General features: G+C 41.8%; 1 long non-coding RNA gene across 2 annotated transcripts in view; it reads right to left on the reverse strand.

Moving 5' to 3' along the window:
* The window catches only part of LOC123377800, a 105964-nt gene that overhangs the window by 32131 nt on the left and 54220 nt on the right, over window positions 1–19613 (reverse strand). For both annotated transcript variants that reach the window (XR_006582335.1, XR_006582334.1), the window contains exon 2: window positions 1333–1486. This is a non-coding gene — a long non-coding RNA (uncharacterized LOC123377800). The remainder of the gene's footprint in view (window positions 1–1332; window positions 1487–19613) is intronic.

The raw sequence follows: 19613 nt of genomic DNA on the forward strand, positions 1-19613 counted from the left end.
GGGGAAGGTTTTTTGGCATCCAGCAATGTGCAAGTTTTAACCTGTAGCCTTTCCAAATAAAGCAAAATCTACTAGAAAACTTTTAGATAGATAGATAGATAGATAGATAGATAGATAGATAGATAGATAGATATACAGAGAACATGGAAAGATGGGAGAATATATATATCTTCCTACTGTCTTTTCCACTCCATGCACCCGATGAAGTGGGTTTTAGCCCACAAAAGCTTATGCTGAAATAAATTTTTAGTCTCTAAGGTGCCACAAGAACGCCTCGTTCTTTTTGCTAATACAGACTAACACGGCTACCACTCTGAAACCTGTTGCTATCCTTTCACCTTTCTAAGAATTGCATGATGGGAAGACACTGCTGCAATCAGCATTGCCTGGAGGGCAACAACCATGTTTTTGTTAATGGGAAGCAGCATCCTATCTACCCAATTTTACATTGTATGCTAGGGTCAATGTCAACAACCATCCAAGAAAACGTTCTTACGGACCACAGTTAGGGACCAGGCAATCCTGCTCCCATTGAAGTCAATGGGATTTTTGCCACTGAATAAAATAGGAGCAGGATTAGTCCCTTAAATTTAACAGATGGTACTAAGAATCTCTGGGTTCAATTATTCTCTCATCAAACTTGATATATACAAATCAACCACAAACAGAAAAATTCTCCTCTTTAATCCATACTCGGCAGATCACAATAACCCATTTTAGCCTCAGTGGTAAATTGCCATAGATGTCAATCGGCAAACTACATGCAGAATCAGTGAAGAATATACACCAGAGAACCACAAAGTGATTCATTAAGGGTAAGGCCTCCAAGATTTATATAGGGAACATCAACTTGATTTCACCTTGTCTGAAAGGACTGGTGAAACTCAGTTGCCTTGATAGAAGCGAAGCTGCTACTGACATTGGAACATGATTGTACTCAGTTTGTTTCCAGATACTTTGGGGAGGTCTCTTCAGACAGGGAGTTGCCTATTAGGGATGTTTGCTCTTGTTGCACAATATTTTTATTCTCAGTTTATTGTATCTGATTCAGGGTGACTATGGGGATTATGGCCCTATGCTATAAGGTGTTGAGTACCCACAGCCCCAGTTGACTTAATTTAGCTTGCAAAAGGTATTCAGCACTTTGCAGGACCAGGCTAATAGGGAAAGGTTGGTATGAAATAACATGAGAAAAAGCCCTGCAGCATTAAGACCTGTCACTGTACAGCATATGCACAGTCAACAAGCTGACTGCTTGCTGAATCTTAACCAGACATTTAATTAAATAGCATTCCCTGCAGAGAAGAATAAGCACACATTTTATGTACATACCTTATATGGTCTGGGCCTGACTGACTGTGAATATTTCCCTGAGAAGAGAGCAAGCAAACTCTGGCCATGTTGTCAAGAACTAAATCCGAGGGAGACAGATGCCAGGTACTGCATCACTAGTTCTCCGACACCCCCATGCACATGTTGACATTGGCTAGGAAGGAAAAGGGACACAGAAAGTCCTTGTGAACTTATAAGAGAGTGAGAGCCTGCCACCCCAGAATACCCCACAGCCTGGTGGTCAGGGTGCTCACCTAGGTTGTGGAGCCTGAGCTCCAGCCATTGCTCTAGAACAGGGAGTGGAACCTGGGTCTCCCACGCCCCCGACAGGTGCCCTTCGCACTGGGCTATTGGATATAACAGCGGTAGCTGCTCCGCCTACGTTTTGTGAAACTAGCCATTTATTTTTCAAATTTCCTACAGTTTTATTTAATAAAATAATAGTAAAAAAAATGCCCAACATTGAAATAAAACCTTTCCTTTGGGGTTAAACTAAACATTTGGTTTGACTAGAAACTAATTTTTTTCTGACTTTTCAATGACAAAGATTCTAAAAAAAAAAAAAATCAGTTTTGGATGGACCCGAAACAATGTTTATTTTAAATTGTTTCCAATTGCCAGCAAGCCAAAATATCAGGTATTCACACAGCTCTATCATCACCATCTCAGAATAAGGATACTACCACAGGAACATGCCTTTAGCTATAAGTTTGCCAGGTAACTCAGACAGGAACAGGGCCGGCTCTAGGGTTTTTGCCGCCCCAAGCAGCAAAAAAAAAAAAAAAGCCATGATCGTGATCTGCAGCACTTCAGCAGCAGCTCTACCGCCACCGCTTCATTCTTCAGCGGCAATTCGGCGGCAGGTCCTTCACTCCGAGAGGGAGTGAGGGACCCACCGCTGAATTGCCGCCGAAGAGCCGGACATGCCACCCCTCTCTGTTGGCCGCCCCAAGCACCTGCTTGCTGTGCTGGTGCCTGGAGCCCGCCCTGGACAGGAAGAGAAGGCAGCAGGCTGGGTTCAGCTGCAGATTTTTTTTCTGTCAAAGTGTATGAAAGGATGTTGGATTTGGCCTTTAAGAAATGTCCATCTGCATGTATGTGTGCGCGTTGTGTTTATCTGGAAACCAGACCCACCCTGAACTGACAGCAGATCTGGATTTGCTTCCTTCTATTTGAACCCCGAGCTAGTTCAGACCTTCAGTTTACATGACCTGTGAAAAGTGAAAGGAACAGTTTTGGCAGAGTGGGTGGGGAGTCAGCCATCCAGTTCCCACTTCAATGTTAACCACTACTGAGAATCTAATTTCTCACATGCAGCCTGGAAATTTTGCCCCTTGCCATTAAAAAAAATAATTATAAAACGGAGTGTTTGTGTAACACAATGTAAATAACAAAGACGTGAAAACAAAGGGCCGGAATACTTACATTGAGTGGTACCTTACTCATCCATTTTGACAGGACTGTTTGGAGAATAAGGTAACAGTACCAGAATATGGTACAAATAAGCCTCTGTATCATGGAAGGAACAGTGACAGGGCAACCACTGCTCTATTGCTTGAACCAGAAAAGTTGAATAGCCTCTTTGAATTAAAGGAAAACTAGAGAAAGATTCAGACTGCAAAATTCAGATCCTGATTTCAAACTCCATAAAGTCCTATTGGGCTCTGATGGATGGATTTGAGTTGGTTCATCTCTAACACATAAAACATTGTCACATACTGTGTTTTACCACATTAGAAAGCCACCAACATGTCTTTAGATTTTGATTGTCTAGTCCTAGCAAGAGGGGTATGTAGGACAAAGGACAGAAGTGTCATTTGTTCTGCTGTGAATCAGAGAGGAGTAACATGTTATTAGAGATCTGTTATTATCTGACTGCAGGTTACTTGGAACATTTTATGACTCATATGACAAAGGCAACTAAATGCTTAAACTCTGGGTGAGATTTTACCATAGTACTCTGACAAAAACAGAAGTAATATCGTGATGTGTGTGTGTCATGAATGGATGACAAAGCCCTGATGAATCATAAACTATGAGGAGTAAATAAAATAAGCTTCAAAAAAGCAAAATCTCCATCTGTCATGGGAAACATCAGTCATTTATCTTCCCAAAATACAAGAAAATTTGCTTCTAATGACTAGAAATATAACAAAATGTAGAAGAAATCCAGCAAGGATGGAGTTAGATGAATTTTAATGTGGTAGCAAATGACAGACTGTTAGGTTTTGAGGTAAATAAGGAATATCCAGCACCCTGTACATGCACTTTTAGCCAAAGCCAACTGTCATGGTCAGGAGCGCCAGCAGCCTTTTTGGCGCCCTAGGTGGCGGAAGGTCCCGCCCCCAAAATGGCGCCCCCAACAGAGGTGGCGGAAGGTCCCACCCCCGAAATACCGACAACGACCGCGGCGGATGGATGTTCAGCTGCCGCGGTCACCGCCCCCCAAATGTCAGCGCCCTAGGCAACCGCCTAGGTCACGTAATGGGTTGCGCCGGCCCTGGTCATGGTTCAGGGCCAGAGTGCAACTTTGACCCCTCTTCTGAGTGAACATCTCCAGGTTTTAAACCTCGAGCCTTCTCCATTCTGGGGCAGAATCTCACAATTCTTCTGCTCTCAGTCAGAGGCCGGCTACAGTACCCTGTGAACTAACCAGGATTGCTCAGCGGGTCCCACCTGTGACTCTTCCCTTTGGGAGCTGAGACCAGTGGTAAATACAGTGACCATAAACAGCCTTCTTAAACCAATGTACTGTTTAATCTTAACAGCAGGAACAAAGCATTACATACGAGAAAAGGGGGTTTTAAAACATCAAATATACACTTACCTATCTTACCTAAGAGTTGGGTAGGCCTATCATACACCAGACCCTTGACTTCCGGATCGGAGTGTCAGTCTGCTTCCAAACAGTCTCTGCCTCAGTCTCCCCCTTAATTATATGACCTCCTACAGGGAGGGTTTTTGTCTTTACGCCCTTCTGAGGATTCTTGATCCTCACCCTCCCCTTCACATGGGTTGAGTCCTTCCTTGTGAAACCTGTCCCTAGGCCCAGCAGAATGGGTAGGAGGGGAGCTGAGAAAGGCTTTCACAGTGAATTGTTCTGAAATGTCCTTTAAGTGTTTGCAGAGGGGCATATCAGAATTCCCCTCCGCTTTCCTGGGGTGCATTTGTCTGTGCTTGATCATTAAATGCTAGATTCAGACTGTATGCAGCACAACCCACATATCTTTCTTTCAGTTCTTTCTCAGCAGTTCTTGCTTGTACGCAAGAACATTCGCAGCACCATAGTATCCCTGTTCTTGTACTTTCAATAGTTCTAGACCTTTGTCTTTGACACACCTGATGATGTTGCTTTCAAGATTAGCACCTGATTGACCACTTCATGAAATCCTAGAAAATTCTCATTAATATTTATTTTGGCAATACTGCCTTTTTAATCTTTTTCTATGGTAACATACTGAAAAACTTGGCTTAGTTGGTCAACTTTGGATATGTCCTGGGTTGTGTCCATTACCAATGAGTAAAATGGAGTATTATGGATGTAATGAACAATATTTTCTGTTACCAGGCCTGATTGCAACCATATGATCTTTTGAGGTACGTCACTGAGTCTTTTGGCTTCTTGATGACGATTGAGGACCTGCCTCCAGTAATTTGCCTCTTTCCTTATTTTTTATTAGAGATTTTTGTTGATAGTAGTATGCAAGCACCACTGATTATATATTAAGCAACCTTCAAAATAATAATCAAATGTTTCACTATATTTTGAGATAAATTCTGCCACTCTCTCATTCCACTTACCCATGCAAAAAAAATTTTCCTCGATTCCCAAAAAGTCAACAGGGTTGTCAATAACTTTTGCCAAGCACAAGAGAACAGCACAAGCAGGTTATTTTAAGCTTGATTCCGGTCTTCAACACAGTTTCATAAGAAGAGGCAGAAAAGCAGGGCCGCCCAGAGGATTCCGGGGGGCCTGGGGTCTTCGGCGGCAGGGGGGGCCTTCCGTTCCGGACCCGCCGCCGAAGTGCCCCGAAGACCCGCGGCGGGGCCCCCCCCCACCGCCGAAGCGGGACCCGCCACCGAAGTTCAGCTCGGTCTTCGGCGGTAATTCGGCGGCGGGGGGCCCCCACCGCGGGTCTTCGGAGCACTTCGGCGACGGGTCCCGGAACGGAAGGGCCCCTCGCTGCCGAATTACCGCCGAAGACCGAGCTGAACTTCGGCGGTGGGTCCCGCTTCGGCGGTAATTCGCCAGTGGGGGGTCCTTCTGCCCCGGAGCGGAAGGACCCCCCGCCGGCGAAGACCGGGAGCGGAAGAAGCTCCTGGGCCCGGCCCCACAAGAGTTTTCCGGCCCCCCCGGAGCGAGTGAAGGACCCCGCTCCAGGGCCCCTGAAAAACTCTCGTGGGGGCCCCTGTGGGGCCCGGGGCCTGGGGCAAATTGCCCCTCTTGCCCCCCCCCCCCGGGCGGCCATGCAGAAAAGTATCCATGTGTCTTAGAGTCACATGGGAATTATCCTTTAGGTTGACCAGGGCCGTGTTTTCTGTTACGAACTTAAAGTTTCTGCACTACATTTTGACTTGTCAGTGGGATTTTCTCTAAACAACTCAGTTTGAACTTCACTAGAATCAGTCATTAAGATATCATCAGTTGCCGCAGAGTATTGATATTTTCATTCTGAACAGAGTCTGTTCTTTGGGTACTATCATGTTTGAATATCTTGGGACTATCAGGATTAAAAACCTTTTCAGCACCGTTTTCTGCAATTTTGTCACTGGTGGCTGAAGATGTCATTGGCACAGCTGATGCAGTGACAGTGCTGAGAAAGCCATCAATTTTTGGAAAGTTTGGAATTTGCTCACCAGTCTCATTTTGTTTCTCACGCTTAATAGCTCTACTCAGTTGTTTTGACATTTTTTAAATAGTGTGTATGTTTCTAGAAACACAAACAAATATAAATAACTCAGCTTTTATAGTCCAAATTTTAAACTACATAGCAAGGCACATCCAAAGGTAGTTAGTCAAAAATCCTAAGGGCTTGAGTCATCATTGTGTTACTCCAGTTTCAAATTGGTGCAGTTCTACTGGAACTACATGAATGGAGTTACACTGCTGTAAAAGGGGAGTAGTGCAATGGGGAATCAAGCCCCAAATCTTTATATTTGAACTCACAATGTTGCCAATGGGAAAAAGTTGCAATTTGAGCACAAGCAGCATTTGCTTTGCATTCACCAATCATGTGGCTGGGCACCAGTTGCAAACAAGTGTTGTTGCAGATAGACCACTCTTGAAAATGTGGACTTTGTGTCACAGAAACCAAACACAAGGATCCATATTGCCATGCAGTTAAAACAAACAACTAAAACCACCACATCCTCAACACTTTTTAAAGATCACAAGACATAGTCCATTTTAAAATACTATCTAAATCAAGCACTTGTGGTACATCTGCTTCCATTTTATAGAAATGTTACCTGACCTAGATAACCAGCCAGCCCTCCTCCACATTTGGCACATCTTCTAAATACCGCTAAGATTCATATGCTATTCGGACAGGGTTTGACCCTACCCTCTATGGGATCACTGTTATGCTCCAGCTACTTTTGGGCCGCTCCATAAATCCAATTTAGTTGGTTGATCAGACCAGCGTAGACACTGGTTTCCTATTGTCAAAAGGTTGCAAAGGAGCTACAGTGCACCAGTGAATCTAGCCAAGTTAGGAGAAAATATTCTACCAGATTAATTCTGATCAAGGCCACTACTCATCCCATCCTGCAATCCTCCTTTGGCCTCCTACTCCACCCCCTGCAGTGGGGAATCTTCTCACTATCCATCACTTGGCTGTAACCCCTGGCCTCGGCCTTCTCCTCCACCCCCTGGGACTGGGCTTGTGCTTCTCATCCCATAACCCTACCCTGGCCTCTTTCTTGGCCCCCTGGGGCTGGGCACCTGCACCCCATCCACCACCCCACAACCCTCCTCATGCCTCTTCATCATCCACCCCATTTGAAGCAACAGCTGCAATGCAAGTCTAGGGTGGTGGTGGCAGCAGCCAGGACAGGTAGCAGGGCCCACAAAGGCATGGTAAGGGGCAGCAGGTTTGGGTTGGGCACGGGCATGAAGCCCTAGCCCCAAGCTGCTCAGCACCTGAGGAGCCGTGGGCACAATCTCACCCATGCTAGGGGCAGAAGTGCTTCCCTGGCAGCCTAGCAGAGGGCCACTTCCTGCTCCTCAGAGCCCCATCTACCTATTGATAGACTATGGCATAACTACAGTGGTAGATCAGCCTCTGCTGGTCGGGTCTTCATCACCTCACAGGCCTTGGAGTGACTGCACCACTTGCCCCATGGCAGCTATGTCCCTGGCTCTACCCATAGGTGATTGGTACACCACTGTCACAAGGAGCTGGGCAGTAGTGCTTCAGGATACTACACTAAGGGCTTTTTTACATTACCGGCTGGCTCGACGGGCAGCGATCCCGTCGACTCCGGTACTCCATCAGGGCGAGAGGCGCAGGTGGAGTCGACGGGAGAGCGTCAGCTGTCAACTCACCACAGTGAAGACACTGGGCTAAGTAGATCTAAGTATGTCAACGTCAGCTACGTTATTTACGTAGCTGAAGTTGCATAACTTAGATCGATTCCCTCTTTCCCCCTCCCTCCCGCCGCAGTGTAGACCAGGCCTGAGACCAACACACCCTCCACCTAAAAGAATGCAGTTAAGGTTGAACTCCAGTTTCTAAATGGGGAACTTCCCTAATAATACTTTGTGCTTCCATAGCACCTTTCCTCCAAGAATCTCAAAATGCTTTACACATCACTTTGGTTCAGTGATTTCTCACTTTATAAAAGGGGAAACTGAAGCACAGAGAGTTAAACGGCTCATGTACACTATAACTGGGGGTCAGGGAACCCATGAAATGCAGGATGGTTAATATTTATAGAGTTACCAGCCCTAGCTGTGACTTTGTTATCGGGCTAAAGATTTGCCTGAGATCACACAGGAAGTCAGAGGTAGAATAAATAATAAAACCTAATTTCTTAGGGTTCTTGTCTTAGGCACAAGACCATCTTTTCCCACTTTTATCACAGCTGTACCATTTTATCCATTTACTTTTGTTTACTAAACATGTTCCAAAAGGCCAATGAAGAGCAATTCAGCAAGGCTGAACATTTGTGATTTATAAATAAATACATCTCAGTATTTAAATAATTGAGTGAAATTCCCTTTGAGAAGTGACAGGCAAAAAAAAGTAATAGTTCTTAAAATATGAGAACAGCTTATTTTTCTTTTGTTAAAAAGCGTGTCTTACTAAACAATGATTTTCTAAAGCTTCTGTTGCATTAAACCATCATTAACATGTCAAAATCAATCTTTTTTTTTAAGTCAATCAAAAATGTTCTTTTGTGAACAGTGGAGGGAAGAAATGAAGGTCAACATTGTATCAGGCTTTCCAAAAAGCTGTGCATTGTGAATTATTTAGGTACTCAAATCAATCTATTTTTCTCTTTTCAGTGATTGGACAATAAAAGTAAGATTTACTGCAGACAGTGAATAATAAAAAAAGAATTAGCAGAAAACAAACAAAAAGCAGCTGGCTTGGCAACCTTCTGCGTTAATCAAAACCTGAAGACTAGACTGAAAGATCAATATTTGGCTTCAAGATGAAACATAGCAAAGCTTCCATTTTTTTAAAAAGGAATTTCTGAATAAAAAGAAACACAGACTGTGTTAATCAAAAAGAGCCAAATACAAAAATCCATACAGTCTTTTGGTGATCTGTGATAAAGTGGCCCCACTGGAACTTGACAAATTACAGTATTTTTATGCACATATCAAAGTTCAACTTGATTGTCTCATATGGGGGAAAAGACCATCTGTTTGTATACTAGAAATAATCTGCATAATTGACTTTCAAACAAGCCTCAAAGTAAGAGGCATTTATCACCCTAATTGTGACAGACAAAATATGCATACCTGCTATTTTATCAAGATAATGTTAATAACACTGAGGGTACCTTATATCTTCTCGTGCCCTAAATGTCTTTCATTTGGAAGGGATTGGGGGGAAATGGATCCTTGGAGTTCTACAAATATTCTGACAAATTACACTGGAAGCAGAATTAGCCCGAAAAATAGAACTAGAAGCCATCAAAACTTTGGCTATATGGGAAGTAGTGTAGGGTCATTCTTACTGACCTAACATAAGTATCTTGTTCTCAAGCATGATGGGATCAAGCCAAGTCTTATGAGCAGTGCCACATTATGTGAAAGTGACTGCTAAGTGCCTTCTGCATGCTGACTCGGGCTTGGATCTTGTCAGATCTCATTAGCTAAGGGTTGTGGGCCTGTTCAGTGTTTAGATGGGAATTGTCCATCAAAAAACCAAGTGTTACAGGAAGAATTGTAGGGGACGCACTACTGAACTAATGCCTCAGCATGGTCATAGGGGATACAGTGCTGCCAGGAGTGAGATGTAAAACCGAACATAAAACTTATTAAAAAGTTGTATGCCACTTTTCAAAGGAAAATAGGAATTTATGCCTTGTCTACAGTGAAAAGTTTCATTGGTTTAACTGATGTCAGTGATTATTTCAGCTTAACTAAATTCCCACATGACTTAAGTGAAACTGTAAAAAATACTCTAAAACTGAAATACGAATGTCCACACAGGGGTTTACACCACTTGAACTAATATTGGGTTAAATTCACGAGGGTGCAACTTTCTGACTAGACAAGTCCTAAGAGTTAGTATTTTGGCCAGACGAATGTTCTGGCAATACTAAGATCCTACGTAATTATAACCTGACTGACTTAAAATTGTTGTTTGAACACTGAGAAAGTGCTCAGCCCTGTACAAGCACAAAAACAAAGACATTCCCTCTAGTTTCACTCTTCACTCGCATTTCCTCCTGCATTACACAAGCCATAGCACCTGTCTGCCACATTGTATCTTTCTTACCCCCACATATACACATGCAGGGTCAAAATCACCACTAGTATATGCTGTAAACATGACCTACAAGATCATGGAATTCAAGATACTTGGATGAAATATACTCTGTGAAATGTGAGATTGTTATTAATATTAACTAATATTAATATTATTAATAAGAATAAATAATAATAATAAACATTTTTTCATCTGGTTAATGTTGCAGGTTGTTTTCTTTTTTGCAAATAAAGCAGCACATGCAGCATTGAGTCTGTATCCTGAAGAAAAAACAGGGCCTGTATTTCTTCTTTTCCAGGAGGAGCAATGTCAGAAATTATAAAAAGAGGCATATAGAGAACTGTGCCTTCCATGCCCATTCATTTCAGTAGGAGCTCAGGGCACTTGACACAGGATTTGTAAAGGAATTTAGGTGCCCAAACATGAAGATAGGCACCTAGTGGGATTTTAAAAGCATCTAGGTGACCAATTCTCATTGATTTCAGCAGAAGTTAGGTGCTTGGAGGCAAATGAAAATCCCACTAGGTGCCTAATTGGATTGCTGGGCACTTAAATGCTTTTAAAAATTCATCCCTCAGCATTTTACAGGAGGCATGCAGTAGTACAGAATCGAGCCCTAATTTAGGAATTTTATTCATCAATCTCTAGTTGGCCTAACCACAAAGCCAGGTGTGGGGGGCACAGAGTAGGCATAGCTTATATGACATAATAATGCTAGTATAGATCTAGATTCTGGCACCTTTGCTAACATCAAAATCAATGGATACTATTAATGAAACAAGGTGCTACTTGGTGTCATTAAGGGTGGCCCATCATAATTATCATTAAAAGAGTGTGACTACCTAGTTGCAAAGTATGTGTCACTCAGTGAATTGTGATTGAAAAGAAAGGAGAGGGAAATTTGCATTGAAGGGACTGCAATCAAATAGGTTATATCCACCTGCATCTAGCTGCACTAAAACAGGTGGGATCAAACATGTCCACCCTTGTAATAGGCACTGTAGTAGGAACAAGACTTCATAGAAAAGAAAAAGGATACACCACAAAACCCTTCAGGCAGAGGTTTTTAAGTCAATATTACTTTGTGTGAGGGTTATTCTGCTCTCTTGTCTGGATTCTGTACACAAGTCCAGGTACTTTATTTAGCTATCTGCCACTTGTGAAATTTCGTGGTTATGGTTTGTCTTTGCATAGCAGTGCTCAGATGTTCCATGTTACAGCACTTTTACAGACATTTAAATTTTTGCCCTGACATGTACAGGATGTGAGGAAGGAATGAGGAGGAGATGTTTTGTGCCATATTCCAGACAGGACCATTGAAAATGGAAATGGAAGAGAGTTATTCAGGCAAATCCATCCCTGGGGCATCCATTGATTTTACTGGAGTTGTGACCAGTTACTGTGGGGCTGAATGAGGCCCTTTAAGCCTACTGTTCTATCCAGGATTTTCAATCCTGACGCCAAATGGTGGAATTCACTCCTCCTCACTCAACTGTGTGTCAGGAACTAAACGGGGCAAGGAATTTACCACCAGCAGCCCACCTCTCCAACTCGGTAAAGGTCATGGCGCTGGAAACATGGTTTCTCCTTAGCTGCTACTCCAAATTATCAACTACAAAGAGCCTGAATGCCTCTGCTCACCATAAGGATGTTCCAGACCCCTGGACCTACATAAGTCAATGCACTACCCCGTTCCCCTGCTTGTCATTAAGTGTGGCCCACCATAATTATCATTAAAAGATAACGGACCCAGAGGCGCCATGTAACTGTGGATAGTTGGGGGGGGCACAACTGAAAGGTTTTGGGGGGGCATGACTGCCCCACACATCACCTCTGCCTCCACCCTGACTCACCTCAGTGGATGGTCTGCAAAGCAGGCAGCGGGAAGCGCTGGGACTCCAGCGGCAGGGAAGGAGAAGCATCCCCATGTAGAGGGAAGGGCCCTGGTGCTTCCTCCCTCCCCATGCTGCAAGTGCATACAGTGAGTGCCACCACCAGGGAGAGTCTCTGCCTCCTAGCTGCTGGGAGTTCTGGCAAGAGGCAGCCTGAGAAATCTGGGAAGGGGGGAGAAGAGGGGGGAACGTGACCCTGCATGCCCCCCCACTCTGCTCGCATTGCCTCTGAGACCTCTCCTTATTAACTTATTGGGAGCTGACACGGAACTTATCTTTGTGTTCTACTACGATACCAACAGCCCTATACAGCTCTTCCACCCATGCTGGGCTTAAATGGTGTAGTGGGTCTTGCTCAAGCTGTCCACAGTGAGATGACACTCACCCTTCTGGATCAGTAGCAAACAAGAAGTACAGAGTGCAGGAATCCTGACTCCAGAACCAGAAACCATGAAGTATAGTTTGCTGTTTAAGGCTTTTATAGACATATCTTCCTAAGGAGTATCCTAGCTCCTGACTCTATAAAATTCTGTAATAAGAGCCCCTTTATGACCCACACCAGGTCATAACATAAAGGATTGATTGGGTCTCAAGTCTTATAAGGGGGTAGACAGCATTTTAAAAATATAGCCAGACAATATATTTTCATGAGATGATCCAACACATTCTCCTATAAATTCAAACTGGCAAATACAGTTTGGACTAAGTCAGTAAATAACATGGACACTCAGACGGTTGTGTACTCCGGTGGTTGTTGGACAAAGTGTGTCCTTGTCTGAGCCAGAGATGAATCATATGAACTATAGCGGCTGTTCCTACAACTCTTTATTTTTTATTCTCCTGCTGAAGTATTGCAAGGAAAATAGCCCCTTCTTTTCCAGTTTTGCAAGTTTATGTTAATGTGCCCTGATATTTACAGGGGCATAACCAACTGACAACTTTATGCTGCTAATAAACTAGCTTTTTATAAGTGAAATGGTCTTGCATTATATTGAGAAACCCAATTCAGAGAAATACCCTCGCATGTAGGAAATGTTAAACAATGATTTCTCAGAGGTACTGCATAAATCTGATATGAAAGACTGGCTTCCATATGCAGACATGACATTTAAAAAAAAGTTACTGGGAGAAATGAAATCAACCAACATTAAAGCCGCTGCACGTGATGCCTCTGGTAAGGGGTACTAGTTAATCTGCAGGCAGCTGGGGTGAGAAAAAAAATCATAACTAGGTGAACAACAATACAAATATGTCATAAAAATCAATTAGAGGATCTGAAGGCCGGTCTTCCCCTTATCAGTATGATGGGCCCAACGGGATTTTTTTCCTACATTAAATGCTGAGTTTAATTGTGTACATCCCATGTATTTGGAAAGATTTCATGTTTTAATTATTTTTTTAAGAATCACAGATCTGTAAATGTAAATTGTGTGTGAGTATGAAAGTGTGTGTATGTGTATATTTTGTCTCTTAACCCTAAGGAGTTGGTAACGAAAACCGGTATCTAGGACCAGAACTTTAGCTGGAATAAATCAGCATTGCGTCACACTACAGTAATTTACATTGGTTGAATATCTGACCCATAATTCTCTAGGCCTGGCTCTGTTCCCATCAAAAGATTAATCTCCCATCAATTTCACTGGGGGGCAGAGGCAAGGCGCTAGGTGCCAGATGAAAATACATAGCATTTTTGCAGAGCATATAGAAATCTTACAGAAACTCCACCAGAGCTGAGCAATGTTTCCCTCAATATATTCACCAAGATGGTTTCCGTATCTTGCAGCATTTTGATAAGGAGAATGCTTTCAAACATCGGTGCAAACCTGACTAGCTCTCACCAAGTGTAATTACCGCTCTCACAATATTAACATTATCAGTTGGTACACCCTCTCAGAAAAGGACCACACAGGATTGTACATGAATGGTTCAAGACCCATAGCAATGTTGGGTTGGGTGATTACCATAGACTATGGCAGAATTTTTTGTTTTGGCCATCATTTAATAATTGGCGATTTGTAGCATCTCCATTCAAGTCAATGGAGTTACTCCAGATTTTCACCAGTATCACTAAGAACAGAATCTGGCTCCATATCAAAAAATGCTATGCCAGGCCAGTAATATATATTTAACTTTTCTCTTAGGAATACATTGATCTTATTTTTACTTCTAGGACATATAATATCACTGAGTACTTAAGGATTTATAAATTCACGTTATATAGCTGCCAGCTACACCCATGCACTAGGCCCGAAAAGATTGTTTTCATATTTTCCTAGCATTAAACAAATGCATTGGCTCAGTAGGGCCCTCTTACACCAAAGCACATAAGATAATTGGGACAATGCACATGCTTAAAGTTAATCACAAGTACTTTGCTGGATCAGGTCCTAAACTATGTTTTGAAATAGAATAACTTTTTTTTTTAAATGTCCAAACTATACAAAGGTGCTACTTTTGTCCTTACAATGGACCGACAACATACGATATTGTTCAGCCTACTAAATCATGGCAGTTGTTTCTTTCAGATAGACTTTTACTGAATCAGGATTTTAACTCAAGATTAAACACCTGTCTCTCCTGTTCCCCTATGTATGATCCTACTAACAAAGAGCACTTCAGACAGAGTACATTTTCTGCCATCTGACAATAAATCTGTATCCCCTTCCATTCTAATATAATTAGGCCTTGCTGAGCCCAATAATTTCCTTTGTATGAAGAACGTTATCATTTTGGTGTTAGTAATGAAGGGTACGCTTGTGTTCATTTAGGATAAAATGTGGTTTGCAGGGTGCTTATACATAGGGAAGCATGCCGTGGCTCACCAGCCTAGGAACATTCTAGAGAAGGCCAGGGGGAGGGGGACGAGCTCAGCATGTGGAATGGGATACTATGAGAACTATGAGCATGTGATAAACAAACCCATATATGGAAAGGTTAACGCTGATTGGTTAGAGGTTCATGTTATGTAACTTGTTATATAACTTGTTATGTAAGTGCCATGTGCTATAAAATAGCAAGGGGAGGGGCTCCTTGCTGGAGGGACTCTGCCTGATTTTGTACCAGGGGCTTTCCTTGTGCACATATTGAATAAAGCCTTGTTGAATTGAATCGCATTGCATCGCATCGAAGTCCCTTGATTCTACCCAGCATCAGACTCACTGGGAACCACAAAATCCCAACAGTAAGAATCAAAATATTCTAAAGCCATTAACTTCTGTGATTTTCTCCACTCACAAACCCAAACTGGCCACATTTTTCAGATTTTGTAACCTAAATAGGGTCCCAAATGCAAAAAACACAGAGGCCAAAACTAATGGATTCTACTGAATTTCTATAGCTAAGATAAGAAAGGAATGAGAATCCTGAGGAATTTACCGACCCTGTAAATCTATATAAGAAAAAGCAGAAGTTTCATATGTAAGTGACAGGAGCAGTAGCGTAGCTGGGGGGGAGTGGCCGCTGGGTGAGTAAAAGTGGCGCCGGGAGCGAGTGAAGGGCCTGCCGTCGAAGACCCAGAGCACCGCAGCAGGTGGCACCTTTTTTTTTTTTTTTAAATCGCTCCCCCTGTTCCCTCCACCTGGGTATGCCACTGCACAGGAGGTAATTGTTCTGCTCTACTTGGCATTGGTGAGGCCTCAGCTGGAGTGCTGTATTCAGTTCTGAGTCCCACACTTTAGAAAAGATGTGGGCAAACTGGACGAAGTCCAGAAGAGAGGAAAAAAATGATAAAAGGTTTAGAAAACTTGACCTCTGAGAAAAGATTAAACAAACTGGACATGTTTAGTCTTGGGAAAAGATGACTAAGGGGTAGGGGGACCAGATGTTCCGATTTTATAGGGACAGTCCCGATTTTGGGGTCTTTCTCTTATATAGGCTCCTATTACCCCCCCACCCCGTGTCCCAATTTTTCACACTTGCTGTCTGGTCACCCTACTAAGGGGGGACCTGATAACAATCTTCAAATATGTTAGGGGCTGTTATAAAGAGGACTGTGATCAGTTTTTCACCATGTCCACTGAAGGTAGGACAAGAAGTAACGGGTTTAATCTGCAGCAAGGAAGGTTTAGGTTAGATATTAGGAAACAATTTGTAACTAAAAGGGAAGTTAAGCACATATTGTACTGTGCTTTTTTTTTCCTTTTTACTTAATCCCATATCCTATGGGATTGCAGTATACCAATGCATGCAGAAATACTAAGAAAATAAATGTATGCCCATCCTTCAACTTCACAGAAGTGTCAGAGAAGTAAACTGTTGTCCCTTAATATAGTCAGTGCAAAAAACATTGCCTGCTAGACAAAAAATAAGCACAAACATATAGGAAGAGTAAACAGGATATAGCTTTGCAAACTATTTTCCAACTTGCATTGCAAGTATGCTAAAATGCCAGAGGCAAGTGTTTTCAATTAATAAAATTAATTATGATTATGGATACCATTTTGTCATGGTAAAATTAGGCAAAATTTACAGGACCATGGTAAAAATGTACAAAATCAGGGTATGGTCACGGCAACAAAAAATATGTAAAAATTTAACAATAAAGTATTACAGTATAACATTTAAGCAAAACAAAACGTTAATGCAATAGTTTTAATTTCCTTGTTAAAGCACGCTATTTTGAAATTATATATGCATAGTGTCATCAATAGCTGCATTGAAGCAGCTGTTCCATCTGGTTATTATGAGGGTTGGTGGAATGGAAGGACTTTTCCCTCTTTCCGTTAAAAACATGCAGAACTGGGTTTTTCTGCCAGGGCAGGCAGTGAAAGCACGTTTTACAGCCACAACTAATTCAATTACTTTCAAGAGTATCTTCCTGCACAGATTGCCCAAAGGTTAAGCAAATGTGCCACGCACGTAAGGTGTACAGCATTTAAAAACGAAGGTTTCAAAACTCAATGCCAAGCCTTCCCCATGTACATGGCATTATCAGTCACAAATGCAGTGATGCAATCAAATCGTATTGCAAATTTTTCAGCAGTCTCCCGTATTGCTTTGCTGACTGTTTTAAAATTGATTGCGTCCAAAGCTTCATTATGTAACAAAAAAATCCAGCTTGTGTTCACCTGCATCTGAAGTGCCTGCTTTGTTGGGACGGGGATGGCAAGAATATTAAGCACATACCTGTCTTCAGCATCGGTAGTTTCATCTGCCACAATGCTAATTCCTTCACAGGGCAGCAACTTTTCCTTTAATTCTTCAATGTGACAGTCAAAGTCTTCAGATAGTTAAAACTTTCTAAGTTGATCTGCACTTGGTATAACACCTACCTTGTTCTCTAAAAACCCTCTCAGTTCCGGATTGCAGACGGGTATGCAGAAGTATATTTGCAGCAGAGAAAGCGTCTGTTCATTTGAACACTTCATTCCTCCCGTAAACCTGTTCCTCGGTCTTGGTATTAAACAGCTCTGTAACTGTTTTCTGCTTTTTTTTAATTTCTATCTTTGCCCGTTTTTAATGCCTCTCATTTTCACGTATGAGTTGCACTTTCAAGATGCTTATCACAGCTATCCTTTCTCGTAAGGTACATTGCATGATGTACAAAACAACTTTCCTCCATTTTCATGAAATGTTTTAGAGTACTGCTCTGCTGACTGCTTAGCACTTAATTTTGCCACTTTGTTCATTTTTTTGTTTGTTTGCTGTTGTTCTCCCAGTCTTATTTCAAATTAATCACTTTAAACTAAATTAATTTCAACATGCGTGATTCTTACAGGTGAAATTCCAGGAGGGCTGCATGATGTAACATCCTTAAAGTTACTGTTGCTAAGTGATTGACTGTAAACAAAGGGAGCATTGGTGAATTAAAACAAATGTTAGCGAATTTATTTCATTTCTTCTTTTTTTACCTATACTTCTAGTTCTTACAAATAAAAAAAATTAAAAACAGTTTTACAGGGATGGAATGGCACATTCAAGGCATTCTTGTTGTTTTCATGGTCAAACTGAAATAAATGGCAAATTTTGCAGATTCCATGACAGTGCTGACCACCATGACATAATTGTGTCCAGAATTATGACTGAATAAAGAGAAGAGCAAATCACTGACCTCTGCACACCTTGAGAGATACTTGCTATACTGTTTATGATTGTACTTGAGTTTGCAAGGACAAATCAAACCTTTGAAGCTGAAGATTCCATTTCCAAGAGTGTTCTTGAAAGACAGTAGCCATAAACAAATCAGTTACAGGTTACAAAAGAAATCCACATAAATAACAAAAGAAAAGAAATGTGAATGTCACCAGTTGGAAACACACATGCAACAGCTGCAAAACAAATTACTATACTCAGAGCTGCTCCTCAGACTGAAGAGCTCACATGGCAGTCTTTAAAGGTCAACGCTGAAGTCAGTAACTTTGGAAAAGAGGTCCAAAAAAGATACAATCCAGTGTTCAAAAATGGTTTGTTTGCCCTTGGGAGCTTGTTAGGAAGGTACTCTCCCTTCTGTCACTCTTAAATATCGTATCATTACTTTGTAAAATGCTTTAAGACACCTGGGGTATGAAAGATGCTATTTAAACCAAATCCTATTCTGTTCTATCCCAAACAATACATAACATTGAAAAGGATAAATATGTTAATTTCACCTGCAGTTTTGTAACATATTCATTGACAGAGCACAATTAGCCATAACTCAAACTGCATAGTAACTATGGACCATTTTATTATGTGGGAAGTACCAAGCAATAATATGCCAATGCGATTTCTCCATTGACTTTAATTAGGCTTTTGGGAGACTCACAAGCTTTCTTTCTCTCTCAAAAAAAGTGAACATACCCCCCGTTGAGTTTTGCCAAGCATGCACAGTTGCAGGTCAGGGCCATGGCTTACACAATAGGAAGTTTACATAAAAAGTCAAGGTTTTGATGAATGTCACACTGGAAAACCAATTAAGAGGGCTGAAAGGAAGACACAATTTCCCATTGTCTAATTGCCTCACTGCACCTTCAAGGTAATAAATTTGTCACATTGAATTATTAATGAGAAACGAATATTTGACTTGCAGCTTTGAATAGAAAATAGTTCATTATCGGTTGGCATTGTTCCTTCCAAGTAATGACTGGTTCTATGGGAGTTAAGAAAAAAGGTGACAGAGAATGGCTTTTCTATCATCATTGTCTTTCACACAAGTAAAGCACCTTTGGTATAAGATCCTGTAAAAGTTCCAGTGGGAAAGAAAAAATGGTGCATCTAATTCTTAGCTCTTGCAAGCCTTTGCAGCTAAATAAACAAACTTTATCTGGACTACCAAAAACACATTCTCTCACTGTATGACTTCAAAGTTGTAAAATATTGAAAACTGGCTATGTAAAAGCAAAAGGGGCACCATAAACAAGAGACCACTTTTAGATTTATGTTGCTCTTAAAGTCTCTCTGCCTTATCTACTTTACCACAAAGTGTCACTCGTATATCTGGGACAGGACAGATCAGTGTATTTAT

This window comes from Mauremys mutica, chromosome 9 (genome assembly GCF_020497125.1).
Source record: "Mauremys mutica isolate MM-2020 ecotype Southern chromosome 9, ASM2049712v1, whole genome shotgun sequence".
Taxonomy (NCBI): domain Eukaryota; kingdom Metazoa; phylum Chordata; order Testudines; family Geoemydidae; genus Mauremys; species Mauremys mutica.